Source organism: Henckelia pumila, chromosome 1 (assembly GCF_033568475.1).
Source record: "Henckelia pumila isolate YLH828 chromosome 1, ASM3356847v2, whole genome shotgun sequence".
Taxonomy (NCBI): domain Eukaryota; kingdom Viridiplantae; phylum Streptophyta; class Magnoliopsida; order Lamiales; family Gesneriaceae; genus Henckelia; species Henckelia pumila.
In genome coordinates, this window is record NC_133120.1 from 113011390 (window position 1) to 113033825 (window position 22436).

At 41.1% G+C, this 22436-nt stretch overlaps 1 long non-coding RNA gene across 1 annotated transcript; it reads right to left on the minus strand.

Moving 5' to 3' along the window:
• Window positions 1–4637: 4637 nt before the first annotated feature.
• On the minus strand, window positions 4638–6717 carry LOC140876312 (uncharacterized). Its single transcript, XR_012148742.1, has 2 exons — window positions 6540–6717; window positions 4638–4856 (listed from the first exon to the last, which is right to left on the minus strand). It is a non-coding gene; the product is annotated as an uncharacterized lncRNA (long non-coding RNA).
• Between the last annotated feature and the right edge of the window lie 15719 nt (window positions 6718–22436).

The window sequence follows — 22436 nt, forward strand, 5'->3', positions numbered from 1 at the left end:
CACATTGCACTAAGTTGAGTATTCATCCAGGGAGCAACAAGATGTACAAAGATCTGCGTACTCGGTTATGGTGGAAAGGGATGAAACGCAGCGTGTATCAGTATGTTTTGAGATGTTTGGTTTGTCAGCAGGTCAAGGCAGAGCACCGACGACCCGGAGGCTTGCTTCATAGTCTGCCTATTCCTGAGTGGAAATGAGATCTTATCACGATGGATTTTGTGACCCATTTGCGGGTATCTTTGAGGAATTATGATGCTATCAGGGTTGTGGTGGACGGACTTACCAAGTCAGGGCATTTCATTCTTTATAGTCAAGAGTACACTGTTGATCGTATGGCTCGGTTGTACATTCAGGAGATTGTTATGGAGTACCGGTGAGCATTGTCAGCGATCGAGACCCCAGGTTTACTTCTAGGTTCTGGGGGAGTGTTCAGCATGCGATGGACACTAATCTTAGTTTGAGTACTGTCTATCACCCAAAGACTGATGGACAGACAGAGCGCACTATCCGTACCTTAGAGGATATGCTTCGGGCGTGTGCTATGGATTTTGGTTCAGGCCGCAAATATTGTTGATCTGATCAAGAAACGGATTAAGACTGCACATGATCGTTAGGCCAGCTATGCTAATACCAAGCGTAGACCTCTGCAGTTCGATGTTGGGAAGAAAGTATTTTTGAGAGTTTTACCTTTCTGCAGGATTCTCAGATTTTGTCTCGAGGGTAAGCAGTCTCCCAGACACATTGGTCCGTTTGAGATCTTGGAGAGCATTGGTGATTTAGATTATCGGTTAGCCTTGCCACTGTATTTGTCCAGTATCCATGACGTGTTTCACGTATCTCTCTTGCGACGGTATGTGGCAGACCATTCTCATATTCTGCAGCCGTCTGAAGTTCAGGTGGATACTGATTTGACTTATGTAGAGAGACCGATTCGTATCCTGGATCATAAGGATAAAGTGTAATGGAATAAAGTTATCCTTTTGGTTCTAGTTTAGTGGCAATGCCGAGGAATTGAAGAAGCCACTTGGGAGCTCGAGAGCAGGATGCGTTCAGAACATCCTGGGTTATTTTGATTTTATTTCAGTGTTGTATTCAGTTGTATAATGTTTAATCTGAATAAAGAATGTTGCATGTTATTTTGTTTTGGTACTTAAGATCTGATTTTGAGGACGAAATATCTTAAGTGGAAGAGAATGTAGTAGCCCGTACCCAGAATTGGTGATTAAGTGATTAATCAACGCAAAATAAGATTTTGGGTCATGATCAGAACGAGAGCTCCGTTGTAGGGAACGAAAGCTCCGATGGTGATCGGAAGCTCCGGTGTGCAATGGAAGCTCCAATGAGATTACTTCAGCCATGACGTACGAGACAACGGAAGCTCCGATCTGGAATGGAAGTTCCGATCTCCCTTATCCGCGGCCAGCCATCGAGATTTTGCCATGTGGCGGATAAGCAAGAATGGAAGCTCCGATGCTGCATCGGAGGTTCCGATTGTGTCCTATAAATATAGGGTCGAGGCTTCACTTTTCATTGCCAATTCCTCAAGTTCTTTTCCCTTCTCAGCTTATTTTAGTGGTTCTAACCTTCCTAGGCTTGGCCTGGGGGTCAGTGAGGTGTTCTGGAGTCGCAGCGGAGTTGTTCCCAAGTTCTGGGGGCATCGACAGCAAATGGCTGACGACGGACGCAGGTATAGCCTTTGCTTCCTAAAAATATTTAGGAGTATACAATAGCTTAGTTAAGGCTTTTGGAGTAATATAATGATAGTAGTATCATTTCGCAGTGTAGTGCGGACTATAGGCGTGGACCTAGAGCTGGTAGAGCTTGCCTAGTAGTTGAGATACGAAAGTACTGTTCGAGATATCTTGACTGAGTATGCATGTATTATGTGCTTGCATGATTTTATGTGTATATTTTATGACATGACTGTATGCTGCATGCATATCGTCATAATACATGCTCACACACGTCCAATTCTTACAGCCCAAGTACTGGATGGGTGGGGTATCATCAATCTGGAGTTTTAGTCTCCGACATTCATTTGCCGATGAATTTCTTGGATTGAGCAACATCGATTTGCCGGCCTCTGTCCAGAAATGACTCTTATCCAAATTCAGTAAACCCGCATACAAAGAGTTCAAACTTCCAATATTTATTGGTGCATCGTCTCCATAATGTTCGATGAGGAGTCGTACTATTGTTCCCAGTGGTAATGTAAGGAAACTCAATAAAACATCCGCAAAATCGCTACCTACTTCAGCGTACAAAACTTTATTCCTTCCTTTGATCATCATGACTTTCAAAGAGAATTGAAACTCCTTATTTGTTGCAGCAGCCATGTTTAGTTTGTAGCTAGACTAGATGAAGAAATTCTGGATTAAGATGAATGATGATGATGATGACGATAATAATAATAATAGGTTTTATTTATGTATCTGTAGAATATTATCGGTAAATGAATCTTTATTTAATTATATCGTTACATGAATCCTAACATTAATTTAATTTCTTGGTTTCTTTGACTCAAATAACAAGAGTAATGATGTCCAATGATATTCCATGATATTATTACCATAAACTCTCCATCTTCTTTTGACTTTTATGAGAAAAGTAGATTACCGCCTACTTTCTTGCATTGAGGATCTGCCCTGCTTGATAAGAAGTTAATTAAGAACCCCAATTACAGTATCAATTTCATTGATTGGGATTATATATGTCAAAAAATAGAAAGTAAATCTCTCGTACTTTATTTTTTTTAATTTAATTAAATGTAAGTTAATTTAATTAATCTCCGTTTATAATCCTTTAATATATATATATATATATATATATATATATATTTACTACATAAAGTTTAAGCGTCGCTTTTAATTAACTAATAAAGTGAATTTCTATAAATTATTATTTGTTGTGAAAAAGTAAAAATTTATAAAAACTCAAAAACTCAAAATATTCTCAAACTCCACACTTTAAAATTTCTTCTCTCAAATTGTGATTTTTTACACAAATGAAGAGACCTATTTATAGATCTTAATTGGATATTAGTTCAAAAATTAATTCATCATCATCTACATCATCACACACTAATTTTCAAAATAATACAACTCAATTCTTAATATTCAACTCAAATATAATATAATATATTTTTAACACTCCTCCTTGGGATGATGATCGTCATACGATGATTGTCTTTATTACGTGTTTTATGCTGCCTCATTAAAAATCTTACCAAGAAAAATTCAGTGAGATAAAAACCATAGTAAGGAAAAAAGAGTGCAGACACGTAAACTCTCCCTCATATTAACATGAGTGATTCTTCACATATTCCGTAGATTGCGCATCCTAATATTATATATATGCTTTCTGAATATTGACGTAGGAAGTGCCTTTGTGAAGAGATCTGATGAGTTCTCACTTGATTGAATGTAACAGATATTAATATCTTTATTCTTCTCAAACTCTTGAGTGTAGGCAAAGAATTTTGGGGGTATATGTTTGGTTCTGTCACTTTTGATGTATCCTTCTTTCATTTGAGCAATACATGCAACATTATCTTCATATAGCGTCACATGCTTCTTGTCTACAGATAATCCACAAGAAGTTTGGATATGTTGTGTCATTGATTTTAGCCAAACACATTCACGGCTTTCTTCATGTAGCGCAATAATCTCAGCGTGATTTGATAAAGTTGTTACGAGTGTTTGTTTCTGTGAACGCCAAGAAATTGCGGTGCCTCCACGATTAAATACATATCTGGTTTGAGAACGTGCCTTATGTGGATCAGATAAATATCCAGCATCAGCATAACCAATGTGTAGTACCCCGTACCCGAAATCAGTGATTAAGTGTTAATCAATTCTTTAATTCTATTAGTTAAGAGTAAACGTGTTTAAGGGAACTTTTAATGAGTTAACAGAGTCCGAAATTGGATTCAGAATACTTGAAAATGGTTTGAGGGTCGTCAATTTTGGAGGCTCCGAAGTAAGGGTTCGGACGGTCCGAAGTCAAGGTTTGGACGGTTCGAAGAGGGTTCGGACGCTCCGAATGTTCTGCCGACAGTCGTCATGGATGACGTCATTTTGCTGACATAAGCAATGACGTATTATTGGGTTCGGATGATCCGAAGTCCAATTCGGACGCTCCGAAGTCCAGTTCGGACGGTCCGAACTCCGTCTATAAATAGGAGGAACGAGATTCAGATTTAGACGCACCAATCACCTTTTCTCTCTCGTTTTTTCAGTCTTCTAGCTCAGATCTAGGGCATTCTAGACGTCCCGTTGGGAATCCAGAAGTGGCATAGCAGTCCAGGCGTTGTAGCGAAGCTGTGGCCTAGTTTTGAGGCATTCAACAGCAAAGGGATAACGACGGATGAAGGTATAGCTTTTGCTTCCTAAAAATATTTAGGAGTATGTTTTAGCTTAGTTAAGGATTTTAGAGCACTATTGACACGACCCTAACTACTAAACTTACTTAAACAATAAAAGAAAAAAATGCGGACTTTCAAAAATTTTGTCATGACTTGTCTGTAAATAGACAAGCTACACTGTCACAGACAGCAATTTAAAACCAAAGATAAAGGAAACGGTAAACATCTACTGCAATAAACATAGGTGCAGAAAGGAAAAACAACCACCACCCGCTTGCCAAATATAACCATAACAACTTCAAAACATAACAATCAAGCACTGGGAAAACACATCCTGGCTAATTACTCAAATGTAAACATGTTTAAACTTCTTTATTACAATCAAAGACTTAGTGCGAAAACATGAAAAACAGCGACGGTCATAGGGCCTTGCACCACCGGAGTGCCTCGTCTCAAAGGTCCTGCCCCTCGGTCCCTACGATCTCATCCTCACCTGGCAAACAAGCAAGCGTAGTGAGTCTAATGACTCAGCAAGAAAAGGCAGTATAATAGCAAGGGTTAAAAATATACAGGCAGTCATACACAAAATACAGTACATACTATACTTTTGAAAGGTAACTAAACATGTTAATGATGCATGAGAAATAAGACAACTCCAACAATGAACTCACGCAATGAAACTTTAAAATCTTTCCTTTCTTAACTGTCCATCAACCTTTGCTGTAAACTAAATAAATTAAGACGAGTCAAAACAGTCTAAAATCTGAAACTTTCATTTTTAACTTAAACTTAGCTCCTTGAATTGTGACCCTCTGTTTTGATCGATCAATGGCTGCAGTGCACTATGCCGGCAAGATGTCAAGATTTCTCCCGACGCGACTTACCCCTTTAATTGTCATTTGGTAGGGATCCCGAGATTTCTCCCGATCTCACTCTACCCATCTAATTTGGTAGTGATCCCAAGATGTCTCCCGGTCTCGATCTACCTATCTATTTAGGCAAGGGAGTGAGGCATCCCCCACCCCTCAATACCCGATCCCGACACAATCAAATCACTTCGTTCATAATAAAAACATTTTCCTTTACTTTTCTTTGACTCCGACTCAAATTACTTAGTATGCATTAAAAATAATGCTTTTCTTTATAACCTCTTTGCTCGACCAAGGCCAAGCCCTCAAAAGACACACGTGAAAGCCTTTACGTGCATGACTGCTCAACAAAATAAGGTGGGTAATGGGTGAGTGAGGGGCTACCCCAAAGTGCTATCCCAATCTTTCACTCTATATCTCACATTCAAGGTCACTACCCGAGCAATATCACCAAAAATCTCTCAACTCTATAACCCCCTAACCAAAACCGACTCCGCATGAAACAACACTCTCAAAACACTTCAAACTAACCATATGACCAGGTTTCAACTCCGTTTGAAAGCTTAATCAAAAGACCACAAACCAAAAATCGGACAGCCCACTTTTGCCTCAAAAATTTTGCACCGACACTCTAACTTCAAAAATTCATAACTTAATGAATAATTATCCGAAACGAGCCCATTTTATACCGACACGACCACAACATCCTGAACTAGATCATGGACCATCCCATGACCTGCCCAGGTGTCGGACAGAAACTGCCCTGCCCCGAAACCACAGCTGCCCTGCACAACCAAGCTCACTCAAACACCCAACTACCTTGTGCAAACACCTCAATACATATATCCTTGCCTCTACCACCCATCCAAACCACCATACACACCAAAAACACTCTCTTAGGACTTTATACAAACTACCTTGGCAGCCCTCCAACACACATCAACACCACAATTTAAAATTTACTCAATCATGCTCCAAAATGCAACAACCTCATAAACATTTAATCATGCTCAATGCACATCATTAAAATGGTTTAACTCACATCAATTTCAGCCCTTACACCATGTAAAATTCGAAATTTAGAGCATACAATTTCTGGAAATTCGAAATTTAACATATGAAACCCATAAACTTCAACTTTCCAATCACAATCACCATGTAATCATCTAACTCAAAACATATATCCTTTTTTTCGAAAATAGGCTATCATCTTGTTGAAAAATATGAACATTAGAAAATTTAACAAGGAACAAGAAAGGAAGTCTACTTAGCCCACTTGAATGCCCAAAGAAATGCCAATCACTTGCCTTGTCCAAAGTTACATAGAAAAAATCGAAATGAGAGGGGAGTAGGGGCTGGAACTCGGCCTCTCAACTAGCTAGGACCTTCCAAGGTGACTTTTCGGCGGTGGAACGATGGTAGGAGGTTCAAGAATGGGGGTGAGCCGATGGGAGGGAAAGGGAGAAGAGAAGAATGAGGCGTGAGGTTGGGGCCTAGGGTTTTAAAATTTGTGTTTGTGTTTTATTTTAAATGTTTAAGTGTGTGTATATGGGTGTGTGTATGTAATTAAAAGTTCTAGCACATTTATAAAAGTGCTACACTAGCTATTCAACTTTACCTCAAATCTTTTGTGCCTTTAAAACACTTAAGCTTAAAACCTAAAGTCAAGGTATTTAAACATTTAAATCTTTCTAATCTGGGTCTAAAAAAATTTTAAATTTTGAAATGTTTAAAAAAAAATAATTCTCAAGAATAGTAATAAAAGCGGTCTTTAACACCCGGAAACTCAAAAAGTCAACTCTCGGTCAAATCTCCATTTTTCTTATCTAAAATTCTTTAAAAATTAAGGCCTTGGGAATATACCGCCGAATCCACCATCGCCACTTGCCGGAACTGAGAACCTCTTACTCAAGCATTTTAAATAAATAACTTAACAAATTGAGCAACTCTAAATTTAAAGAAAAGGATAAGCAATTAAATTCAAGGCATTAAAATATAAATATAAATACTGAAAATTAATTTAGGCATGAATATTTAAATCGTGAAAATTCCAGGCACTACAACTATAATGATATTAGTATCATTTGGCAGTGTAGTGCGGATTTTAGGCGTGGACCTAGAGCTGATAGCATTTGCCTAGTATTTGAGGTACGAAAGTACTGTTCGAGATATCCTGACTGAGTATGCATGTATTATGTCACTGCATGATTTATATGCCATGATTTTATGTTGCATACATTTGCATCTTGCTGTTATCTCCTTCGAGATGTCTGTTAGTAGGGTTGTACCCTATCCTGTTAGTAGATGGACTTCCATCGATTTGGGTCTGACGTATCCACATGTACTCGGTATGTGAGCCACCTCCTGAAGCGACGACACAGCGTGCTACATACCAAGGCCCGGTCTGTCTTTGTATCTGATTCTTGACCTCTAGTCAGTAGGCTGTTCACTTGCATTCATGTATACTCATACTCTCGTGTTGAGCGTTTTATGCTCACGTCTCGTACTCTGTGTTTCTGGATACCCTATTCCATGGGGCAGGTTTGCGATTGGATGAGGCGGGTGGATCCAAGAAGGGCTAGGCAGTGGTTGGCCAGCTGGAGCTTTGTCTAGGTTTTTATTCTATTATATTGGATTTATACACTGTTCGATCTGGTTGTATAATATTTGGGTATTTATAGATTCCTTTTATTGGAATTGTACTTTGGTTTATGGTTTCCACAGTTTAATTCTGATATCTATTTTTATTAAGTTAATTGCATGCCTAAGTTCTGTTTAGTAGGTGATCCGAGTAAGGGTCCCTACATTTATCGTATCAGAGCATGCAAATTATTCTTGGGATTTAGATTCTGCATAAGATAACCACGAGATAATTTTTGTAGATGGCAGATCGGGATTACCAGAGTTCTCACGGTAGTATTGGTGGACGTTGGGGTGATGACGACCGGGAGCGTCATCGGGAACGCCATCATCGTCGTCGTGATGAGGACCGTTTCAGTGTTCGTCGATTCTTGCAAATGAGTCCTAAGACCCTGGTTGGAGGCGAGTCTCCGGAAGAGGCGGAGAACTGGTTAGACCGCATGGAGACGACTTTCCGGACGCTTCACTGTACCGAGGAACAAAATATGGAGACACTGGGTTATCTTCTGGATGGGCGAGCCCGTAGGTGGTGGAGGTTTACTTCTGCACCCTTTATTGCAGCGCGTGGAGTGGCCACGTGGGCCGAGTTCCGCACAGCTTTTCAGAAGCTGCATTTTCATCTCGCACTCCGTCAAACGAAGGCAGGTGAGTTACTGAGCTTACGGGAGGGAGCTTGTCTATCGAGGAGTATCAGCAGAGATTCTTCGATATGTTAGCCTATTGCCCGGAGATTGCTGACAGCTCCGAGATGAAGTACAACTTGTTCCTTCAGGGCCTTAACCCTGAGATCCATGACCGTGTGGCGGTTGCTGATGTCATGTCCTACGAGGGTTTGGTGAGCCATTGTCACCAGGCGGAGGACAGCATTCGATGGAATAGATCTTCTCTCAGTCGAGGCCTGCAAGTTCTTTGGCCCCCCGTGCCCAGTCCTTCAAGAAGTTCGGATCTACTTCTTCCTCTGGTTCTGGTGGTGTTGTCCATTTTGGGAAGAAGGACAAGTGTGATCACTGTGGGAAGAACCATCCGTCAGACAAGTGCCGTAGGGCTTCTGGAGCTTGTTTCCGTTGTGGAGAGGTTGGTCATCTCCGGAAGGATTGCCCAGCATTTAGGGGAGGCGGTTCTGGTACTGGTTCGGGATCTGGTTCTTAGGCCACCATACAGCAGAGGTCGTAGGGACAGTCTGCTGGGAGTTCTCATTTGAGGCCACGAGCTTCTGGCCATGTGTTTGCCATGAGACATGATCAGGCAGTGGAGGCGAATGGGAAAGTCATTGCAGGTACATTTTTGCTTTATGGTATACCTGCTCTTGTACTTATTGACACTGGTGCATCTCATTCCTTCATTTCTGCACGTTTTGTTAAGAGGCATAAGTTACCATGCATTGCACTAGACATAGTGATGTCTGTTTCTACTCCGACTGGCCAATCTGCTTTGGCTAAGCGTCTAGTGATGGGTTTCCCTTTAGAGTTCGAAGGGAACATTCTGTTAGCGAATCTCATGGTCCTTTCGATGGATGATTTTGATTGCATTTTGGGGATAGAAATGCTGACTACCTATCGAGCTTCAGTGGACTGCTATCAGAGATTAGTACGCTTTCATCCAGAGGAAAGTGATAGCTGGTTTTTCTATGGTGAGAGAGCGCGACCCCCGATGCCTTTAGTATCTGCTTTGAGAGCCTGTCGAGCTCTGGAGTCTGGCGGGGAAGGCTATCTTATCTATGCAGTTGATTTGTTCGCTGAGAGCATTGGGTTAGAGAGCATTCCTGTTGTGGATGAATTCCCAGATGTATTTTCAGATGAGATTTTGGGTTTTCCTTCTGTTATAGAAGTTGAGTTTGACATAGAGTTGATGTCTGGTACTTCTCCTATCTCTCGAGCGTCGTATCGTTTGGCTCCGTCAGAGATGCGAGAGTTGAAAAATCAGTTACAGGATCTTTTGGACAAGGGGTACATTTTTAGTGACCCTGCATGGAATCACCTACTAACTGACAACTAATAGCATGCATTAAACTTAATAAAGCAATAACGCTTAACAGAGTAAAAACACGTGCGGAAACATAACCATAATTTACATATCAGCTTAGAATATCAAATCCAGGCTTAAATCTGTAGTGATACAACCAAATCGAAATACTAAAAGATAAACATTATACAGCTATATCGAATCCTGTTGTATAAAAAAAAACTCCTCAAGGCCTGCTCCCTAATCCTGCCTTGAACCACCAGCTCCGTCCATCCTGCGACCTGACCCATGGAATAGGGTGTCCAAGATAACAACTAGGACGTGAGCGCTAATGCCCAGTACATAAAACATGAGTACACGTATATATATGATGCATGCAATATGATGACTGGTAAAGGGTCATCTAAAAAGTCATGCTCAGTACAGGCGCCACATGAGTGCTGCCACCGCACGGATCAACCTCTGGGTGCAACCACACTCGTCTAGTACACTAGATTAGTCAGACATAAATGCCCCCGCCGTCGCGGTACTCTCAGTGACAGACTAACGAATATAGAGCTGAGCGGCTCTATTGTTAGGTATAATAAGGTATAGGCTCAACGTGTATATGCACATGACATATGAATAAAGAAAGCGGTAAATCATATCTCATGCCATATAATAATGCCAAATAAATGCAACATATAAACATGTATACTCGCTGGCAATCTCAGTCAATGTGTACGTACCTCTAGGCTAGTTCAATTATAGTAGGATCCTAGGTTCAAAGCCTATATTCAAAAGTTCACCGTATCACTACACAAGTTCTATAAGCCTTAACTAAGCTAATAAGTACTCCCAAATCTTAAATAGATTCCCGGACCATACCTTCGTCCGTAGTAAGCCCTTTGATGTCGCTGACTCTGGATGACTATAACAACTTCTTTGTTATTCCATAATCTCACTATTATCGATAGGGCCCTCAAGTGTATAACTCACACACTATATATAACTGAAGAAGGAAACTCGGAATTCGATATGTAATTCTGAATCAAAAATCCGATATTTATAGGAAAAATTCCTGGGGACGAACGTTGCGTCCGTTCAAGGAACGTTGCTTCCGTTCCTGCATGTCCGACACTTGTCAAAACTCGTGGCTTAGTCATCGAGCCACCTCATGCCCGCCTGGAACTAAGGGAACGTTGCGTCCGTTGGACGAACGTTGCGTCCGTTCCACCATCGGACGTTCCGTTCTCACATTTTATTTTTAAGCATTGATTAATCATGTAATTACTTAAAATGAGATGTGGGTTACTACAACATTCGTCCTAGTGCATCCCCTTGGGGAGCTCCTGTTCTTTTCATGAAGAAAAAGGATGGGTCGATGCGGCTGTGCATTGACTATCGGCAGCTGAATTGAGTCACTATGAAGAACAATTATTCTTTGCCTCATATTGATGAATTGTTCGATCAGCTGCAGGGTACTTCCGTCTACTCCAAAATTGACTTGAGATCTGTGTATCATCAGATGAGAGTCCGAGATCAGGACGTAGCCAAGACTGCATTCCGTACTCGCTATGGGCATTACGAGTTTCTAGTGATGCCATTCGGGTTGACTAATGTGCCGGCTATATTTATGGATTTGATGAACCGTGTCTTCAAGGAGTATTTGGATAAGTTTGTCGTGGTTTTCATTGACGACATCTTGGTCTATTCGCGTAATGCATAGGAGCATGTTTCTCACTTGCGGCTGGTACTACAGACTCTTCGGGATGAGCAGTTGTATGCCAAGTTGAACAAGTGTGAGTTCTGGATTGACCGAGTGGTCTTTCTTGGCCATATCATATCCAGGGAAGGAATTTCTGTTGATTCTAGCAATATTGAGGCTGTACTTAATTGGTCACGCCCAATGACGGTTGTTGAGATCCGTAGTTTTCTGGGTCTAAAAGGTTATTATCGTCGCTTAATCTTGAACTTCTCTCAGTTATCTCGACCTTTGACGCAGCTTACCCGTAAGGGTATGGATTTCGAGTAGTCCTCCGAGTGTGAGGAGAACTTTTGTGAACTTCGACGACGGTTGACTTCTGCGTCGGTGTTGGCATTACCGTCTGGTTCTGGAGGGTATGTGGTGTATACGGATGCTTATCTTCAGGGGTTAGGTTGTGTCCTGACTCAGAATGGGCATGTTATCGCATATGCTTCTAGACAATTGCTGAAACGACCCTAACTCTATAAATATAAATAAATATATATATATATATATATATATATATATGCGGAATTTTTTTTTATACTTACTACGTAAAAATATGTACATACATGCCCATACATATATGCACAAAATAAGTAGTTTTTTTTTTTAAAAAAAAAAATAACTTGAATAAAATAATGCAACAATTCGAAACTTTAATATTTCATAAATTAAATATCTGAGTCATGCATTTAATAAAATACTGACAAAAGCAAAATAAATTAAAGTTTACATGCACTGAAATATTTAAATAAAAACATACAATAGTGTCAATTACTGAAAATAAATAAAAATGTATAACATGATAAAATATTCGAAACATGCATATAGACTCAGACAACGGTCACGGGGTCACTGCATGTCCGCTCATAGGTCCTCGCCGCCGGTGGGTACTACATCCTCTTCTATGTACTCACATGCACCATATCAGTGTAGTGAGCCTAGAGGCCTAACATGCTAACATAACAAGGGTTTAAAATAATTTAAATCACTTTAATACTAATACATAACATATACATGAATGAGCATGCTTAAAAATATCATGAACATAACATAAACTTAAATTAAACTTGAATATCATAATAATACATAAACATTGTTGAGCAAAGTATTTTCTAACATCGAAAGATCGTATCCATAGTGTAACCATACATACATTAAATACTGATCAGCGTGGTAAACCAACGTACGTGGCGGTGACGAATCACCTCTTAAATTGGCAGTAAACTGCCCTTCAATAGTTCACATATGGGGACGAATCCCCCTTAAATTGTCACACTACTTCAACTTCCAACATAAAAATTATTTTCTTTTGCTCAACCTTAAATATTAAATCATGCATAAAAATTATTTCATGAATGCAAGTACTTAAATAAAATGTGTGTCCTTCATATATATTTAATTTAATTTCATACTAACATATAAATATTAAAAATAACTTCCATGCATAAAAATAATTAAATATATATTCAGGACACATGCAATTTCTCATGGGTTGTACTGAACTGCTGGCCCTAACACTCAAGCCCAATTTCTTAAATTCTGGCCCATTAACACTGAGACTGACCCATTAACATACTTAAGCCCATTAACACATTTCTAAGCCCAATAAAAATTTCCTGGCCCAATAACACTCTATTCTGGCCCAATGGGCCCAAAAGCCCAAAAACTGGCCCAATAATTTCCATGGGCTCTAAAGCCCATAAAAATTAGTGGACTAACTTAAATTAATTATTTAAGCCCACTAAGAAAATTTAATATAGCCCATTAATTTAATTAAACTAATTAACCCAATTAAACACTTAGACTTATTAATTAACTTAAAAATAAAATACCCGAGCCTAACTAACTTGAACCAGACGCGGACCCAACTAACATAACCCAAGACCCACTGACTTGACCCGGACCACCAACCCGACCCGGACCCATCACTGAAACCCTAAACCCGTCGCCCCTCCTCTATGCCTCTCGGCCGCGAGCAGCAGCCACTCCATGGCTGCTGCCGGCCTGCTTCGGCTGCCCTTGGTCGGAGCTCCGCCGCCCAGACGTAGCCCAAATCTGGGCGGTCCTAACCTGACCAAGGCCCCGACCCCATGCAGCCCCACGCATAGAGGCCGAACCCCCTTCCATCGAACCCTAACCTGCGCACACACAAGGCCGATCTTGCACCAGCCCTTTCCTGGGCTCTTTTGGCTCAAACCACTCGAGCCACTCGAGTCCAAACCACCCTCACACAGCCTAGGAACCCCTGGCCAGCAGCTGGACGCACCCATGGCTAAAAAAACGTGAGCATGATTCAACCCTTCCAAGAACAAGGCGCATAACAACAAAACCAATCGATTTTTCTGAAAATTTCTTGAATAATTCTGATAATCATACACAAACACGCATAAACACTGATATGGCATCAAAAAATCGAAAGGAAACATGCCTAGCACCGAAGATTGAAGAGAAGTAGGCGTAGATGACGATTCCGGGACGACGGGACGATGATCAACCACCTTGGAAGCTTAAAATCGATCTCCTAAGAAGTTTTCTGGCCTAGGACGATAAAGGAGATGAAGAACAAGGGAGGGGGTGGCGGCTGAAGGATTGAACGTAGGGTTTTGGGGTAGGTTTAGGGTAATTAGAATATTAATAAGGGGTTTAAATATGAAATATATAACTTAAAAGCTCTAAATAATATTTAAAATCTGATAACTTTAATAAAATCCCGAAATATATAATTAAGGGAATTTTAAAGATAGTAAAAAGTCATTATTTTGGCTTATTTCGAATAAAAACGAACTCCTAAAAATATATAAAATTAAATACTAATAATTTTGAGAAAATAAAACTCAAAATAATATTTTTGGGCTCTAAAAATGCTCATGAAATAAATTGGATAGAAATTTGTCATCTCGTCCGTCCATGGTCCCGTCTACGCGATAAAATAATTTAAATACTAAAAATCATAAAAATCTTAAATTATGGGTTAAATGCTTGAAAATAAATCTTAAAACATGCACAAATAATTCACATCATAATTTAACCCATAAAATCTAAAATTTTAAATAAATAAATTTCCTAATTATGCATGCGAATTTACGTATTAAAATACCGGGTGTTACAATTTTCCCCCCCTTAAATTGGATTTCGTCCTCGAAATTAAAGTACTTACCCGAACAACTCCGGATAGCGAGTCCTCATATCTGCCTCGGTCTCCCAAGTAGCTTCCTCCTCCGAGTGATTCAGCCACTGGACTCTGACCATCGGTATGACTCGCGTCCTAAGTCTCCGCTCCTCCCTAGCCAAGATCCGTATTGGCCTCTCCTCATAAACTAGATCAGGTGGCAACTGCAAGGGCTCGAAATCCAACACATGCGACGGGTTAGAGACATATCTCCGAAGCATGGATACATGGAAGACGTTGTGCACTGCTGCAAGCCCTGGAGGTAGAGCTAAACGGTAGGCCAACGTGCCAACTCTCTCCAAGATTTCGAATGGCCCTATATACCTTGGATTAAGCTTCCCTCTCCGGTCAAATCGTACCACTCCCTTCATAGGTGACACTCTCAGAAACACGTGATCACCTACTGCGAACTCTAACTCTCGTCGTCGAGTATCTGCGTAACTCTTCTGACGACTCTGAGCAGTCCTCATTCGATCCCGAATCTGAGTCACAATGTCAGCTGTCTGCTGCACGATCTCAGGACCAAGTAAAATCCTCTCACCAACCTCATCCCAATGCACAGGAGATCTGCATCTCCTCTAGTATAATGCTGCATAAGGAGCCATACCTATAGACGACTGAAAACTGTTGTTATAAGTAAACTCCACTAACGGCAATCTCGTCTCCCATGAGCCCTGAAAATCGATGACACAGGCTCTCAGTAAATCCTCAAGAATCTGTATCACCCTCTCAGACTGTCCATCTGTCTGGGGATGGAACGCTGTACTGAACAAAAGTCTAGTCCCCAATGCAGTGTGCAAACTCTTCCAAAACGCAGACGTAAATCTCGGATCTCTATCTGATACTATCGACACTGGTATGCCATGCATTCTAACAATCTCCTTTATGTAAAGCTCTGCATACTGTGTCAACGAGTAAGTAGTCCTCACCGGTAAGAAATGAGCTGACTTGGTGAGTCTATCCACGATCACCCAAATAGCTGTGCAACCTCTGGCACTCCTCGGTAAACCAACTACAAAGTCCATCGTAATGTTCTCCCATTTCCATTTCGGAATAGGAAGAGGTCTAAGAAGTCCTGCTGGACGCTGATGCTCTGCCTTGACTCACTGACACGTCAAACACTCTGACACAACTCTCCCGATGTCTCCCTTTATCCCGGGCCACCAATACAATAGCTGCAAATCTCTGTACATCTTCGTACTTCCGGGATGAATGGAGTACGGAGATGTGTGAGCCACTGCTAGAATCTCAGCTCTCAACTGATCGACGTTTGGTACCCACATCCTACCACGGTACTGAACAATGCCATCCACAACTGTATACAGAAGACCACCCTTGGCCTCATCTCTCTGTCTCCAACGCTGCAACTCCTCATCAGTAGACTGTCCCTCTCTGATCCGATCCCGTAAAATCGGCTGCACCGTCAACATTGACAAGCTCGGTGCATGACCACTCGAGTAAAACTCCAAATAAAACCTCTGAATCTCACTCTGTAGTGGTAACTGCACTGACAAACACGATACCACTGACGACTTCCGACTCAAAGCATCGACCACTACATTAGCTTTACCCGGATGGTAGCTAATGTCACAGTCGTAATCCTTAACCAACTCCAACCATCTCCGTTGCCTCATGTTCAACTCCTTCTGAGTGAAGAAGTACTTGAGGCTCTTGTGATCAGTGAAAATCTTGCACTTCTCGCCATACAGATAGTGCCTCCAGATTTTCAAAGCGAAGACCACTGCTGCTAACTCCAAGTCATGTGTCGGGTAGTTCTGCTCATGAATCTTCAACTGTCTCGACGCATAAGAAATAACCTTACCACAATACATAAGTACTGCGCCTAAACCTAGCTTAGACGCGTCGGTGTACACCACTAACTCCTCGTGTGGTACTGTCATCGCTAAAACCGGTGCAGTAGTGAGTGCTTCCTTCAGCTGATCGAAGCTCCTCTGACAGTCTGAACTCCAAATAAACTTCGCGTTCTTCTTGGTTAAGGAAGTCAAGGGTACTGCAATAGAGGAAAAACCCTTGATGAACTTCCTATAATATCCTGCCAAACCCAAGAAACTGCGAATCTCCGAAGCATTCCTCGGAATACCCCATTTCTGCACTGCCTCAACCTTCGACTGATCCACTGCAATCCCATCTCTCGAAATAATGTGGCCAAGAAATGCCACCTGCTCGAGCCAAAACTCGCACTTGCTGAACTTGGCATGCAAACGATGCTCCCTCAAAGTCTGCAAGGCTGTCTGTAGATACTGCCTATGCTCCTCAACGCTCCTAGAGTAGATCAAGATATCATCAATGAAGACTATGATAAACTGATCAAGATACGGCTGAAAAACCTGGTTCATGAGATCCATGAAAACCGCTGGAGCATTGGTCATCCCAAATGGCATCACTAAGAACTCGTAATGCCCATAACGTGTCCGGAAAGCAGTCTTGGACACATCTGCATCTCTAACTCGCAGCTGATGATAACCAGATCGCAGGTCGATCTTGGAGAACACCGAAGCTCCCTGTAACTGATCAAATAGGTCCTCTATTCTCAGCAGTGGGTACTTATTCTTCACTGTGACCCTGTTGAGCTCTCGATAATCGATGCACAATCTCATACTGCCATCATTCTTCTTCACAAATAATACTGGAGCTCCCCATGGAGAAAAGCTAGGACGAAAAAAGCCTTTCTCTAATAACTCCTGTATCTGCTCCTTCAACTCTTTCATCTCGGTAGGAGCAAGTCTGTATGGTGCCTTAGAGATAGGCACGGTGTCTGGCACTAAGTCGATGCTGAACTCCACATCTCTCACTGGTGGAATTCCTGCAATATCCTCCGAAAAGACGTCCGAAAAGTCACAAACCACCTCTATCTCTGATAATGATCTTCTAGATGGTCCTGAGGCCTTGACAATACTTGCTAGAAAACCTTGACAACCCCGTTTCAACAGCTTGCTCGCCTGAATAAGAGATATCACCTGAGGAATATCATTGCTCTGAGATGCATGGAAGGTAAACGGGTCGCCTTCTGATGGTTTCACTGACACTGATCTCCGACGAAAGTCAATCGAAGCTCCATTGACTGTCAACCAGTCCATACCCAATATCAAATCAAATCCACTCAACGGCAAAACCACCATATCTGCGCGAATGGAGTGCCCCTGAAGCTCCAAATCCAGTTCTCGAATGACACTAGAGGTAGAAATAATCTGTCCTGATGGCATAGTGACATCATAACCACTGTCAACAATCTCAAGTGTGATGCCTATCTGTCTGATAAACTCCAGGGAGATAAACGAATGCGTAGCCCCTGAATCTAGCAACGCAAACGTGGAGTTGCCTCCAACTAGAATTCTCCCTGCACGCAGAAGAATCCCAACAATTTCATACCACTACTAAACTTTCCCCCAAAGATGAGTCACTAATAACCCTTAATTCTAATCACAAGTAAAACATGCTTCTTATTCTAACATGCAGATAGAAAAATCCCAAATACAAATTATTTCACAAAGAAAAATCGAAATTCTTAACCAAAGGAAGAAATTATAAAATACTAGGGGTAAGATATACCGGTGATCAAGGAGGTGTCTGGGTCTGCCTCCTCTGCCTGCATAACGAACACTCTACCAGTGGTGTTCTTCTTCCTCGAGCAATTAGCTATCTGGTGCCCTGGCTCTCTACAGTGGAAACAAACTCCTGCTCCCAGAAGACAAGGTCCCGAATGCATCTTCTGACACTTCGGGCAAGTAGGAAAACCTCCAGTATTAGGGGCCCCGCCCCTCAGCTGCTGTGGCCTCTGCTGCTGGTTTGGGCCCTTAGACGGCCCAGTATACTGCTTCTTCGCAGGAGGCTGTGAAGATGGTCGCTGAAATCCAGACTAAATCTGTCTCTTCCCCTGCTGCTCTTGTTGTATCTCTCTCCTACCCTCATCTGACCTCAGTGCTCTACTAACTGCCGCCTCATATGTAGCGACGTCCATCATACGTATGTCATGCTTGATATCCGCTTTCAGTCCCTCCACAAACCGCCTCATCTTCTCCGGTGGACTGTCTGAAATCAGAGACACAAAATGACAGCCCCTCTCGAACTGTGCCACATACTCAATCACTGACCTGTCCCCATGCCGGAGACTCATAAACTCCCGGATCATGCGACTGCGCACATCCTCCGTGAAATACTTGGCGTAGAAGATACGCCTAAACTCCGCCCAAGTCAATGTAGGAAGATGTACTCCCCTGGCAGCACCCTCCCACCAAAGAGCTGCATCTCCCTTCATCATATAAGTCGCACAGTTCACCCTGTCGGCGTCAGTAATCCCCATGTATGCAAAGATGGACTCCAAAGAGCGAATCCACCCCTCAGCCACCAATGGATCGGTGGTACCAGTGAACTCCTTCGGTCCCTTCTTCTGGAACCGCTCAGCTACATCCTCCTCGTGGGACAGTCTAGGACGTGCAGCCTGCTGCTCCAACAGAGCAGTAATCCCTGCCATCATATTAGCATTGGCCTGCTCCAATGCTGCAAGTGGATCCTGGGGTGGAGGTGGAGATCCCTCATGTCTGTTCACAGGTCTGGGAGGCATTCTGCACCACCACATATATCTCTACGTAAATCGCCATGCATAGCTAAGTTCTTTAACATTAATGCTAACTTAAATTCTTAAAAGTAAATCATGCTATAAATACTTAAAACTTACAGACCGGTAGCGTGGATTTCTGAGCTCACATAGCAGTAATGCCCCCTCCAAGGACCGTGCTTTGATACCAACTGAAACGACCCTAACTCTATAAATATAAATAAATATATATATATATGCGGAAATTTTTTTTTTTTATACTTACTAAGTAAAGATATGTACATACAAGCCCATACATATATGCACAAAATAAGTAGTTTTTTTTTTTAAAAAAAATAAACAACTTGAATAAAATAATGCAACAATTCAAAACTTTAATATTTCATAAATTAAATATCTGAGTCATGCATTTAATAAAATACTGACAAAAGCAAAATAAATTAAAGTTTACATGCACTGAAAATATTTAAATAAAAACATACAATAGTGTCAATTACTGAAAATAAATAAAAATGTATAACATGATAAAATATTCGAAACATGCATATAGACTCAGACAACGGTCACGGGGTCACTGCATGTCCGCTCATAGGTCCTCGCCGCCGGTGGGTACTACATCCTCCTCTACGTACTCACCTGCACCATATCAGTGTAGTGAGCCTAGAGGCCCAACATGCTAACATAACAAGGGTTTAAAATAATTTAAATCACTTTAATACTAATACATAACATATACATGAATGAGCATGCTTAAAAATATCATGAACATAACATAAACTTAAATTAGACTTGAATATCATAATAATACATAAACATTGTTGAGCAAAGTATTTTCTAACATCGAAAGGTCGTATCTATAGTGTAACCATACATACATTAAATACTGATCAGCGTGGTAAACCAACGTACGTGGCGGTGACGAATCACCTCTTAAATTGGCAGTAAACTGCCCTTCAATAGTTCACATATGGGGACGAATTTCCCTTAAATTGTCACACTACTTCAACTTCCAACATAAAAATTATTTTCTTTTGCTCAACCTTAAACATTAAATCATGCATAGAAATTATTTCATGAATGCATGTACTTAAATAAAATGTGTGTCCTTCATATATATTTAATTTAATTTCATACTAACATATAAATATTAAAAATAACTTCCATGCATAAAAATAATTAAATATATATTCAGGACACATGCAATTTCTCATGGGTTGTACTGAACTGCTGGCCCTAACACTCAAGTCCAATTTCTTAAATTCTGGCCCATTAACACTGAGATTGGCCCATTAACATACTTAAGCCCATTAACACATTTCTAAGCCCAATAAAAATTTTCTGGCCCAATAACACTCTATTCTGGCCCAATGGGCCCAAAAGCCCAAAGACTGGCCCAATAATTTCCATGGGCTCTAAAGCCCATAAAAATTAGTGGACTAACTTAAATTAATTATTTAAGCCCACTAAAAAAATTTAATATAGCCCATTAATTTAATTAAACTAATTAACCCAATTAAACACTTAGACTTATTAATTAACTTAAAAATAAAATACCCGAGCCCAACTAACTTGACCCGGACCCGGACCCGGACCCAACTAACATAACCCAAGACCCACTGACTTGACCCGAACCACCAACCCGACCCGGACCCATCACTGAAACCCTAAACCCGTCGCCCCTCCTCTATGCCTCTCGGCCGCGAGCAGCAGCCACTCCATGGCTGCTGCCGGCCTGCTCCGGCCGCCCCTGGCCGGAGCTCCGCCGCCCAGACGTAGCCTACGTCTGGGCGGTCCTAACCTGACCAAGGCCCTGACCCCATGCAGCCCCACGCATAGAGGCCGAACCCCCTTCCATCGAACCCTAACCTGCGCACACACAAGGCCGATCTTGCACCAGCCCTTTCCTGGGCTCGTTTGGCTCAAACCACTCGAGCCACTCGAGTCCAAACCACCCTCACATAGCCTAGGAACCCCTGGCCAGCAGCTGGACGCACCCATGGCTAAAAACACATGAGCATGATTCAACCCATCCAAGAACAAGGCGCATAACAACAAAACCAATCGATTTTTCTGAAAATTTCTTGAATAATTCTGATAATCACACACACACACGCATAAACACTGATATGGCATCAAAAAATCGAAAGGAAACATGCCTAGCACCGAAGATTGAAGAGAAGTAGGCGTAGATGATGATTCCAGGACGACGGGACGATGATCAACCACCTTGGAAGCTTAAAATCGATCTCCTAAGAAGTTTTTTGGCCTGGCACGATGAAGGAGATGAAGAACAATGGAGGGGGTGGCGGCTGAAGGATTGAACGTAGGGTTTTGGGGTAGGTTTAGGGTAATTAGAATATTAATAAGGGATTTAAATATGAAATATATAACTTATAAGCTCTAAATAATATTTAAAATCTGATAACTTTAATAAAATCCCGAAATATATAATTAAGGGAATTTTAAAGATAGTAAAAAGTCATTATTTTGGCTTATTTTGAATAAAAACGAACTCCTAAAAATATATAAAATTAAATATTGATAGTTTTGAGGAAATAAAACTCAAAATAATATTTTTGGGCTCTAAAATTGCTCATGAAATAAATTGGATAGAAAGTTGTCATCTCGTCCGTCCATGGTCCCGTCTACGCGATAAAATAATTTAAATACTAAAAATCATAAAAATCTCAAATTATGGGTTAAATGCTTGAAAATAAATATTAAAACATGCACAAATAATTCACATCATAATTTAACCCATAAAATCTAAAATTTTAAATAAATAAATTTTTTAATTATGCATGCGAATTTACGTATTAAAATACCGGGTGTTACAATTGAAGTTGCACGAGGACAACTATCCAGTCCACGATTTGGAGTTGGCAGCCATTGTTTTCTCCTTGAAGATCTGGCGTCATTATCTGTATGACGAGAAATTTTAGATCTTCACCGACCACAAGAGTCTCAAGTATTTTTTTACTCAGGCAAAGTTGAATATGAGACAAAGACGTTGGATGGATTTGCTTAAGAACTATGATTGCGAGATTAAGTACCATCCGGGAGCTGCTAATCTCACTACTGATGCTTTGAGTCGCAAGGTGCGGCTATCCGCACTTCAGACTTGT